This window comes from Ursus maritimus, unplaced genomic scaffold (genome assembly GCF_017311325.1).
Source record: "Ursus maritimus isolate PB19 unplaced genomic scaffold, ASM1731132v1 scaffold_10, whole genome shotgun sequence".
NCBI lineage: Eukaryota > Metazoa > Chordata > Mammalia > Carnivora > Ursidae > Ursus > Ursus maritimus.
Window position 1 is genome coordinate 71,885,444 of NW_024423344.1, and position 12,006 is coordinate 71,897,449.

The window sequence follows — 12,006 nt, forward strand, 5'->3', positions numbered from 1 at the left end:
ACTGTGTTTGTAACTTTCAATGCTTCCTCATTGAAGTCTCTGTGAAAGTCCATCTAAATCATCAAAGGTTTATATTGATGCTTTAGCTTCAAGTGTGTCCTATAGCAAACAGTTTAAGTTACTACGTACATTATGCATATAAATTTACCAAAATGGTATCCTGCTTATGGGAAAATGATCATCTCTCTTTAGGTTTGTTCTATGTTGCATAAGTAAAATTTTCTTTTCCTTCTGTATTTTCTCCCTCTCCTCTTTCTTCTCGATATAGTTTATAGCCTGGAGTTTTTCATAAAAGTGATAAAGAAGAGTGAAAGACCATAATATCAATTCTAGACTAACAAAATATCCATCTGTTATATCTGCATAATAAGCTTGTGCCATGTTTTTAAAGATAGTATGCAATTGCCTAAGGATTTATAACACCCATAATGTAATTAGCCAGTAAAATTCCAAAACTAGATCAAAATCCTCAAAATACTCAACCGTATATTGTCTGCATAATTTTGATGTTTGGAGGGGATTTGGAGTGGTTTGAATTTTTAGTCCATTTACTCTTATAATTTCTGATAAAATAGGATTTATGTCTCTGTTTCCCTATTATGTCCTTTGTTCATCTATTGCTGCATTGCTGTAACCCCTTATATTAAATAGACATTTCCTAGTGTGCAACTATAATTCCGTTGTCATTTATTTTGTTATATTTTGGAGTTATTTTCTTAGTGATTGTCATGGAGATATAGCAAACCTTTTAATTTATAATAATCTAGTTCGAATGAATAACAACTCTATTTCCATTGTATATAAAACCTTTTCTCCTATGTTATTCTGTGTCTTGGCCTCTCATTTGTGCTGTTATTATCATAGAAATCACATATTTATCATTGTGTCCATCAACACAAATTTATAATTATTATTTTATGCAATTGTTTTTAAATAAAGGTGGAGAAAAGAGTTATGAATAGAAAATACATTCATATCATGTTTTATATTTACCCATGTAGTTACAATTAATGGTGCCTTTTATTACTTTTTGTGTATTTGAATTACTGTCTAGTGTCCATTTCCTTAGGCCAGAAAGACTCCCTTTAATATTTCTTGTATTTCTCGGTTGTATCTGGGGATGTCGTTATTTATTAATTTCTCATTTTTTGAAGAATACCTTTGCTGTGTATTGAATTTTTCTTTGACAGTGTATTTCTTTCATTAGTTTGAAAATATAGCCCCATTACCTGCTGGCCTTCATGGTTTCTGATGGGTCATCAGCCAGTAAGCTTATTAAGGATCTCTTGTGTATGACGAGTAAGTTTTGTTCTTTTTGTCTTTGTCTTTTGACAGCTTGAATAGATGAGTCTAGCTGTGAATCTCTTTGAGTTTATCCTGCTTCCAGTTTGATGAACTTCTAAGATGCGTAGATTATTAATTTTCTTCGAAGTTGGGAATTTCTTGACCATTATTTCTTCAAATATTCTTTCTGTCACTTTCTCACTCTCCTTTCCCTCTTATGATTATAATAGCAAATTGGCAGACATAAATTTTACTTTATAGACTGCCTGATGACATCCGCCGATCTCTGCAATTCTGTCCATTTTGTGTCATTCTTTTTACTTTCTGTTCTGATTAAATAACCTCAGTTGACCAGTCTTCAATATGGATTAATTTTATACTGGCTCAAATCTGCTGTGGAACATCTCTACATTTTTCTCTATAATAATTGAACATTTTAACTACAGAATTTCTATGGTTCTTTTTCATAATCTCTATCTCTTTGCTGGTATTCCCTATTGGGTGAGACAAACTTCTCACTTTGTCTTTTCTTTCTCTGGAGATTATTTCTTTTAGTCCTTTGAACATATTTAAAATAGCTGATTGAAAGTCTGTCTGGTATACATTCAATGTTTGGGCTCCCACGGGCAGTCTTGTTAATTGTTTTTATTCCAGTGTATAGGTATACTTTCTTATTTCTTTGCAGGCTTCATATTTTTGTTGTTGTTGTTGTTGAAATTGGACATTTTAAATAACAGTGATGTGACATCTCTGGAAACCAGATCTTTCTCATTCCCAGGGTTTATTGTTGGTGCTAATGGTATTTGTTTGCTTAGTGACTTTCCTGAACTAACCACAAAGTGTGTGTTTTTGTCATGTATGGCTACGAAGCCTCTGGTTAACTTAGTGGTCAGCTAATCCTTGGTCACATAGTTCTTTACATGTTTGGAACCATTTATCTCCCAGTTTTAACAGAGTGTTCTTTGTGCATCATGGCTGTGGCTTTAACACTCAACCAGACAGTTGACAGCTCTGTTTCCGATCCGGCTTCCACTGAGGCTCAAGGTCAGCCAGAGGTGAGAGATTAGCACCTTTTCTAGTATTTCGGACATGTGTACAGATCTATGCATGCTTGTGGTCTTCTAGCTTCTCAGGAATACGTCAGTTTTTCAAAGCCCTTATGGACATCTCATTCCTTGGTTTTTCTTCTTAAGCTTTTTTATTAACCTGTTGCCTTCCCCAACTCCAAGATCTATGATCTTGGGCAGCTGGAAATAAACAATTGCTGCTAATTGTTTTTGACAAATGTCCCTAGAGAAAAGGTGTTTGTACTGGGTAAGCTCTGAGTCAGGTCAGATAAAAACATTCTTTCAAGTGGAGTCTTTGGGGAACCCCCAGACAGGTTAAATAATAACACTTTTCTTGAAATGAGGTTTTAAAGGAGCCCCTACCTTGTTCTGCCCCTACTTGTGGCTGACAGGTAACTTGCTTTGACCATGATTACAGCTGTTGGTTTTCAAGGCTACTGAAGAGCTGAAGGGAGGAGGATGGAAATAGCATAAGTAAAAATATCACAAGGCTCACTGTTCTTACTACAATCCAGCCATTTTACCTGAATGCATACTCCTCAGATTGCTGCAAGTGTTTTATTACTATCAAGAGTTCTAAAATGTTGATTCTGACCATTTTTGCCAGTTTTCCTGTTGCTGTTTCCTGTACTGACAATATTGGAGAGAATTTTTGGAGATCCCTACTCTATTATTTTCACTAATATCACTAGCTCCCTTCAATTAAAACTATATTTAGCTTACACATGCCATAATATATCTTTTCTAAGAAGTCAAAGACATGACTATCATTCTAATATAAACACATACTGAAGATTTTCTTAGCTCATTAGTGAGGTAATAAATAGGATGGTAATTCTGGTTCAAAGACACCTTAAGGGACTGAGTATCAATATTCAAACAGCTAAAGAATACAGAAAGAATTTACTAATAGATCAAAAACTGGTTAATGCCCTATGGGGCAATAAGTCTGTAACTTTTGTGGTTGTTCTCTCTACAGGACAGAAATCATTTGCATCTTTGCTGGAGAAAAAATATACAAGCTGACACATAACTGTACAGAGCCTGTGTCTTAATCAAGTGTGCATAATAAGCCAAACTGAGGTTCATCAGCTAGAAAATTAAATAATCCTCTTGAAGACCTGTTATACAATGCTCCAATATAGCAGTTAAAGAATTTGCAATTCTCATTTTGCCTTGTTTATCAATTTTGGAAACTTAAATTCTTTTAGCATTTGATATAGTGGTTATTGATTGCTTCAAAATAAATCACTCCAAAGCTAAAGGTCTTAAAAACAATTGTCAGTTATTCTATTTATGAATTTATAATTTGGCCAGGGCTTGGTGGTACTTTATAGAACATTAGCTGGGACAATTCCCCTAAAGGGTGGAGGATCCATTTCCAGCATGGTCTATTTCTCACATGTCAGGAAACTTTTGCCTAGCTGTTAACCAAGAGCTAAAGATGAGAGCTGAGACTTCAGTTTTTTTCTACTTGGGTTTCTTTGTTGATCCTGAACTTCACAATGAATAAAAGAAATCCAGAGAAAAGCTCTATCTCGTTTTGGGGGGGGGGGTTGATTTAATCACTTCTTTCTTATTCTATTAGTTGTAGCAATCACAGACTCACCAGATTCAAGGGGAGGAGACATAGATTCTACCACTTGATGGAGGAATGGCAAGATTCTGGAGGTGAATGTGTGATGACAAATAACGTTGAGGACATTTTTGAAAACACACTGTTTACATATGTGCCACTAGGTGATGGGTATTTGATTTCTGTGACAAAGTCCAAGTCAGCCTTTTGAATAGAAAGGTGGTAAAATAAGTCAATCCAATTATTTAAAGAAAGTTAGAAGTATAAGTAACCTAAAGATGTCCTTTAAATAATTAATGGTTTTTAAATTTGTGGCTTTAATAAGATATGAGCGAAATAAGGGGCAAAGATTAGATCCTAACATTTTAAGTTATAAATACAGTATTAGGGCCATCTGTTTGTAATTTCATAAAAATGAAAAACTCAAAGGTGTGGGCATTTAAAAAGTGCATGGAGAGATTACTCCACTGGTCATACTTTTGTAAACTGTGATTACATCTATAACTAGTCAAATGACTTGGAGTCAAAATTGCAGTGAATCAACTAACTGGTTTTCATTTTGATACATCAAGAATTTATTGAAATGTTTCTCTTTATTTCTTATTTACTCTTGGGTGTAATGATGTCGTTTGGTATCACAGTGACCCAAACCAAGGTTTTGAGGATGTGTTTGTGCTTACAGGGGGCCGGGGGTGGGGGGGGAGTGCTTACATAAGCTTTCATGTACTAATTCATAAGACTTTAGGTCCCACCTTCTATAACCACAGGAACTCTGCAGTAGTGACTCTTGGTTGTTTCACGTAATCTTCTCTGGAATTCCTGGGAATATTTCTATGTGTTTTCAAAAATTTCTGCACAATTTCATTTGCTTTGGTTGCTTCATCGAGGTATCTTACTCTGTCTCTCTTGAGAATTTATGAGTCCTCAGATTACCCAAATTCATGGATTACAATAGCAAGGTGTCTGGTGGAGGAAGGAAGCATTGAGCTCAACTCAAATTTGCGTCTCACTTGAAATAGGTTCTGAAAAAGTTTTGTCATTGAAGTTATTATTAAAATAACTTCTTAGCTTCTGGCGCACCTGACTGGCTCAGGCGGTTAAGCATCCGACTCTTGGTTTTGGCTCAGTTTATGATCTCATGGGTTGTGAGATCAAGCCCTGCGTGGGGGTCCGTGCTTGGCAGAGAGTCTGCTTGAAGATTCTTTCCCTTTGCCCCTCCCCCTACTCTCATTCTCTCTCTCAAACTCTCTCTCCCTCAAATAAAATAAATAAATCTTTTAAAAAATAAATAAAATAACTTCTTAGCTTCTGATTCTAACAGCAGTGTGGTTAATTTTATGTGTCACCTTGACTGGCCATGAGATGCCCAAATTAACATTTTTTTCTGGTTGTGCTTCTGAAGGTGTTTCTAGGTTAGATAAGCACTTGAATTGGTAGACTCAGTAGATTAGGCTCCCCACTGTGGGTGGGCATTATCTAATCCATTGAGGGCCTGAATAGAACAAAAGGCAGAGGAAGGAGGATTTTATTCCTTTCCTCACTTCCCACCTGCTTGATTGAATTGTGACATCTCATCTCATTTTCTCTGGTCCTTGCAGTAAGATGCAAACCATTGACTTGCCTGGTTCTCAGACCTTTGGACTTGGACTGAATTACACCACTGGCTTCCTTGGGTCTCTTCCTTGCAGATAGCAGTTCATGAAATTTCTGTCTCCAAAATCCTGCGAGCCATTTCTCTGGAGAACCCTAACACAAGTACTCTCACTATAGAGCACTCTCTAAAGTAGTCTACCACGGTGGGCAGTCAGAAACCATTCCATTGCTTTACTGTTTTCTCTCCATCTATGACTCTGTGTCTCTCTCTCTCTCTCTGCTCCCCCCACCCACTCTGTGTATCTCTACTCTTGCACTTGTCTCCTTCTGTTTCTTCCCTCAAATCCTGAAAACACCCTTAAAAGCTTTTGAGCAATTCATGAAAATATGTGCCAGAGAGATGAACAACCTACCAGTTCCACAAACATCCAAAGAGTATCTTGGTTTGAGATCAGCTGGGACACTGCTACATTGACAGGAAGTAGAGGGGAGCCTGAAATTAAAGAATCATTCTTTTGAATCAGAGATGCTTGTTCAGGGCTGTTTGAGTCTATCAAATGACAAATTAGGAAACCGTAATGACAAGTGATCTTTAAAATATCAGAGGAACATGAATCATTTTATAAGTCAGAACGAAATTCAAAGATGCTGAACGAATTATCCCTCTGTGTCTACTGTAGAATTAATTCTTCAGAGGCTCCTCTCTGATCAAAGGAAGACACATTGCATTTATCTTTCACAGAGCGAAAATGCGTATGTTCTTCCAAATGTGTGATTTCCTTTTGATTTTTTTCTTAAAATTTATGGAACTTCTTATAATAATGGGACTCAGTAAAAGAAAGTGTACCTATGGAATAAAGTATACATTAGAAGAAACAGCAGATTCTAGTTTCAGAATTTTCAACTGTGCCCCTCAAATGCGGGTGAGATATTTAGAACTCTCTCATTAAAAAAAAAAAAAAAAATTCTGACCCTAAAATGAATGAGGTGGAAGAATTTTGAATGAAGATAAAGGCATTTTGTATTTTACTATGTGGTCTAAAAGGGAACACTTCAAGAATCCAGCACGCAACAGGATACTCACCAGTTATTCACGTGGTTACTTACTTGTCACTTTCTCGGAGAGGCCTTTACTGACTCTTGAAACTAAATTAGATGCTCTCCTTAATTCCTGCTTCAAGCTCTCTCTTTCTCTTTTAATTTATAGCCCTTGTGAAAATCAGAAATTATGTATTTATCTACGCCCTGATTTCTTGATTTTTGTCTCCTTCACTGAGCTGAAGCAGGAATCAGACCTATTTCGTGCATTCATCACGGTGCTTGATACAGAGTAGGTACTTAGTAATTTATGTAAATTGAGCAAATGATACCATCAACATATATTGCAGTATTATTAATTATTCAGTGCTATACTTCAGGAATGTTGAGAGACATTCTTCCCTGAGCACTCTTGCTGTTACACATCTTTCTGCCTGTGCCAAGAATGCAAGACTTGACTTCCCTTTGCCCTAACCGAGTCTCAGGATTGTGCTCACAGCAAAGCCACCTTAAACCAAACCACATCTCCACGGTGGCTCACGCATGCAGCAATCCGAATTAGATAAAAACACATCCTTCTGCCAATTAGGACATAGTCAGCAATGGTGCAAAGCAGACCAGGGGAATTCACCCTAAAATCCCAGCAATGCATGACAAATACTATAAGACTGGACAAAACAGCCAGCTATTGCTAGGCAGAGACAGAACTAATATCTGCCTTTAGCTGAGCACTTATTATGTGCCAGACACTGTGATATGGAGTTATCATTCTATTAAATATATAGATATATTCAGTATATCTAATATAAATCTACAGATATATTTCTATTGAAATTTAACAACAAACTTATAAGATGAATTCAATTATTTTCCCTATTTTCTGAAACACAGAAGTAGGAACCATTATTATGCCTAATTCACATATCTAGAAGGTAAAAACTGCAGAATTCAAGACCAGGTAAATATTAATCTAAACCTGTGCTCATGACCAGTGTGAGATACTTATGGCAGTATCCCAAGCAGTATTTACCATAGATCCCAAGGGATCAAATTCAAAGTTTGGCAAAACAGGGAGGCAACATCATTAGCTCTAAGGGTTGAGGGCGAAATTCTGGTATTTGCTCCTTGCTCTGCTTAATGTCATCTGACATATATGACAAAATGTTGTTCTTCTGGTACCACCGTGACCCTCTATCTTATCACTTTCCAATGCATCTCCCATGTTACTTTTTGTAGTTTCATTATAAGTCATCAGTGCCTGTCATTACTCAACCTCCAGATATTTGGTCCTTCCATTTCTACATTATAAGCAACTTTGTCATCTCTCCCATGAAGTGCTCCTTGACTATCACCCCTCATCTCCCTAAGCAGAGTTCTTTTCAACACCCTTTGTGGGTTGCGTTTACCCCGGAGCATTATGATTTATCAGTATATACCTCCTGCACTAGAGACTCATTTAAGATAAAGATGAGAACTAAGATCACAACCCCTTCGAAAATCTATGGTGCATAGTAGATGCTTAAATAAACATCCTTTATTAGATAAGGAAACAATAAGGAACCCAATCCTTATTGACAAAGAGGAGGGTCTCCCATCTGCTCTGATGATATGTGAAAACTGAAGTGAATCCCATTTAGTCAAGGTTTTCAATTTCTTGGATTTTGAATAATTTTATATTGACAGTCAATTTTATAATTCTGAGAGAAGTTCTAAGTTTACATTAGATTGCTTTTTGGATTTTGTTTTATAAAGAGATATAGTTTCATATTTTTTATTGTTCCTAGGTTAAGAAAACTTTGTAGGTTTTAACCATGTAAGTCAACCATTTTATCAGACCATCCAAGGACAGTATTTAATTTAATAATTCAAAAGGATGATAAAAATGGTGAATCACAAAAAAGACATACATGTACATTAAGTATTTTTTTTCACTCAAAGCAGATACACATGGGTTCTCTCATCATTTGTGGAGTGAGTCGACATACAGTCTGAAACCCTAACTCTGGATCTTGGTGTTGTGGGTTCGAATCTTATAATGAACCATGAAACTTACAAGGTCTATAGCTCAGGGAAATGTATTCATTTCCCTTTCTCTTAATTTTCCTCCTGTGAAATTGGGAAAAAGAATATTTAATGAGTTAACTTTTTGAAAATTCATAGAACCCTGCCTGGCTCATGTTACATGTATTTGTTTTTTGTTTTGTTTTTCTGTTTTGTTTTTTTTTAAGGGGGGAGGGGCAGAAGGAGAGGAAGCGAGAGAATCTCAGGCAGGCTCCCTGCCCAGCTCGGAGTCCGAGGTGGGGCTTGATCTTACAATCCTGAGATCATGACCTGAACTGAAATGAAGACAGATGCTTAACTGACTGAGCCACCCAGGTGCCCCACATGTATTTGTTTTTTGTTTTTTTTAAAGATTTTGTTTATTTGACAGAGAGAGAGACAGCCAGTGAGAGAGGGAACACAAGCAGGGGGAGTGGGAGAGGAAGAAGCAGGCTCCCAGCAGAGGAGCCTGATGTGGGGCTCGATCCCAGAATGCTGGGATCATGCCCTGAGTCAAAGGCAGACGCTTAACGACTGAGCCACCCAGGCACCCAGAAGATAAATAGTATAGCATGAGGGATTTCTGTGATGGAAATGTCCTGTATCTTGACTGTGGAGGTGACCATACAAGTCTACATGTGATAAAATTACGTACAGCCAAGTGCACATCCACAAACGAGTATCCGTGTAACTAGTGAAATCCGCATCAGGGCAGTGGATTATATCAATGTCAAAATCCTGATCTACTAGAAGCTGCGATCTACTATAATCGTGCAAGATGTCAGAAGTGGGGGTCATATGTGTAGGGCACAGTGGGATCTCTCTGTAAGCTTTTACACAGTGCATGTAAATCTACCATTATCTCAAGACAAATGTTTCAAAAACTGTATGTGGAATGTTGATCATGTGTGAGGGAATACATGTACCAGGAAAGGGGTATACGGGAAATTTTTACTTTCTTTTTTTTTTTTTTTTTAAGATTTTATTTATTTATTCGACAGAGATAGAGACAGCCAGCGAGAGAGGGAGCACAAGTAGGGTGAGTGGGAGAGGAAGAAGCAGGCTCATAGCGGAGGAGCCTGATGTGGGGCTCGATCCCATAACGCCGGGATCACGCCCTGAGCCGAAGGCAGACGCTTAACCGCTGTGCCACCCAGGCGCCCCGGAAATTTGTACTTTCTGCTCAATTTTGCTATAACTCTAAACTGCTCTAAAAATAAAGTCTAAAACAAACAAACAAACAAACAAACAAATAAATAACCAGTGCAATTTTTTTTTTTTTTGGAGAAGATGCGATTAATTCATGTATTTTGAATACATTTTTTTCTGATTTGTCTTCCTGATGGCTTTTTAGTTGGATAAAATCTATAATGCATACTCCGTAATTCAGTGTTTCTCTTCTTTAGAATAGGAAGAATTTGATGACATTTGAGGATCCATGTGTGTATAAAAGCCTATTGGATTTTATGATTTTTCCACATTTTTTAAGATCGCCTCTTAAATACCTAATTCGATGGAAGCTTTTTGTTGCCATTTTTAGAGCTGCAACTTCCTCAAATCTCACCAAATGTGTCAACTTATTTTGGGAAACATCAATTTCCTTTCCTTTCATGTGTATTTTTATCAGATTATTACATTTTATTAAATTATACAATTACGGTGACAACCGGCATAGCCTTAAACATTTAGAAAGCATGAGTGAAAAATTCAAGTAGTGGGAGAGGATGTCCAAAATGGGCCACCTCCCAGTGAGGACTTGGGTGCCCAGGGTTCGCCAAGGCACGNNNGCAGGAATGGGAAGGACAGTTAACCCAGCCAATGTGCGAGGTGGGATACAGAGCCATCTTGAGCCTGCAATTGTGGTCAACCCAGAGACTAATAGCTACCACTCTCCCTGGGCAGATAGTTTTCTGATTTCCTCTGGTCTCTGCACATGTTTCTCTGGTTCTGTTTTAGTAGATACTGTGTAAGCCTGAAAGACGTAGAGACATAAAGTAAGCAGAAATTTGTGTACATGAGGAAAGGAAAACTTGGAAGGATTAGAAAAGTTTCAGTAACCTCATCCACTTTTTCCAACCATCATAGTTAACATCACCGTGATTTACTTTGCACTAGGCACTGTTCTAATAACTTACAGATATTAACTCTCTAATCCTCACAGCTACCCTGTGAAATAGGTGTACTATTACCATCACCCCATGTTATAAAGGGGGAAAGAAATAGAAAGACCAAGTAACTTGCCTGAGGTTACACATCTAACAGGTGACACAATAGTCTCACGGGCAAATTGGCCAGAGTCGGTGTGGTTAATCTCACCGCTGCAGAGCTTTAGCCGCATTATCTTCTCTAAATACACATGCAAAATGGGTATCCAGGGCATTAACTGAAGAGTTATTAAAACCAATGTCAGTTCAATATTCTTCAGTGTTTCCATTTTGTTAGAATTTTTAATATACCCAGTATCCCGTTTCAAAATCGAGATTAGGATCTTTTTGTAACTCTTCACATTTCAGTTAAAATACGAAGTTATGTATGACATAATTAGGCACCGACTTATGAATAAGTATGTTCATTAGTTGGAATTTATCATAAGTGGGATATAAGTTGAACACGAAATAAATTTTATAAATTACGAAACACTTATATGAATGTTACCTCACCATTAAGAATAAAGTGGAAGAATAACCTCTGAAAGCTTGAGAAAGCAGCTCCACACACGAAGGAGCTTTGATGTGTAACCAGAAAGGGAAAAGACCAAAACGGGTTATGGTAATATGTTGCCGGTATTTCTAGGTGGTGCGGCATGTTTGTAATTTTCTTTTACCATTTCAAATGTATGTTCCTGGGGTTCCTGGGTCAGTCAGCTAAGCGTCCAACTCTCGATTTCAGCTCAGGTCTGGATCCCAAGCTGGGAGTGTGGAGCCCACTAAATAGATAAATAAATAATAAATAAATAAATAAATAAAATCTGTCAAAATGTATTTTCCTATAGTGAGATAATATTAACTAATTAAAATGCTAACAGTGCAGACTATGTATAAGCATTAGGGCATTTTCAAAAGACAGAAAACAGCTATCATGGTCGCCATGATAGACATTACCTGACTCTGGGAGAGGGCAGGAAGCCCCCTGCTTTTTGCCGTGGGTTTCTGATACTCAGAGCCAGTGTTTGGGACTTCCAATGCACCTGCCCTCTTTTCTGACTGGAATTCTAATGCGGGATGTTGAAAAGGTAATATTCTATTTCCAGGGAAAATAAGCAGGTACAGAAAGGCATCCAAAAAGTGAAAGGAGATTGACCTCGTTTGTGCGTATTAATGCCCTGTTCCTGGACTTCACGTCTGGAAAAGTGGAGTTCCTATTTCATTTTCTCCTGAAAATATCAAGTTTAGGAACACTGATCATTAC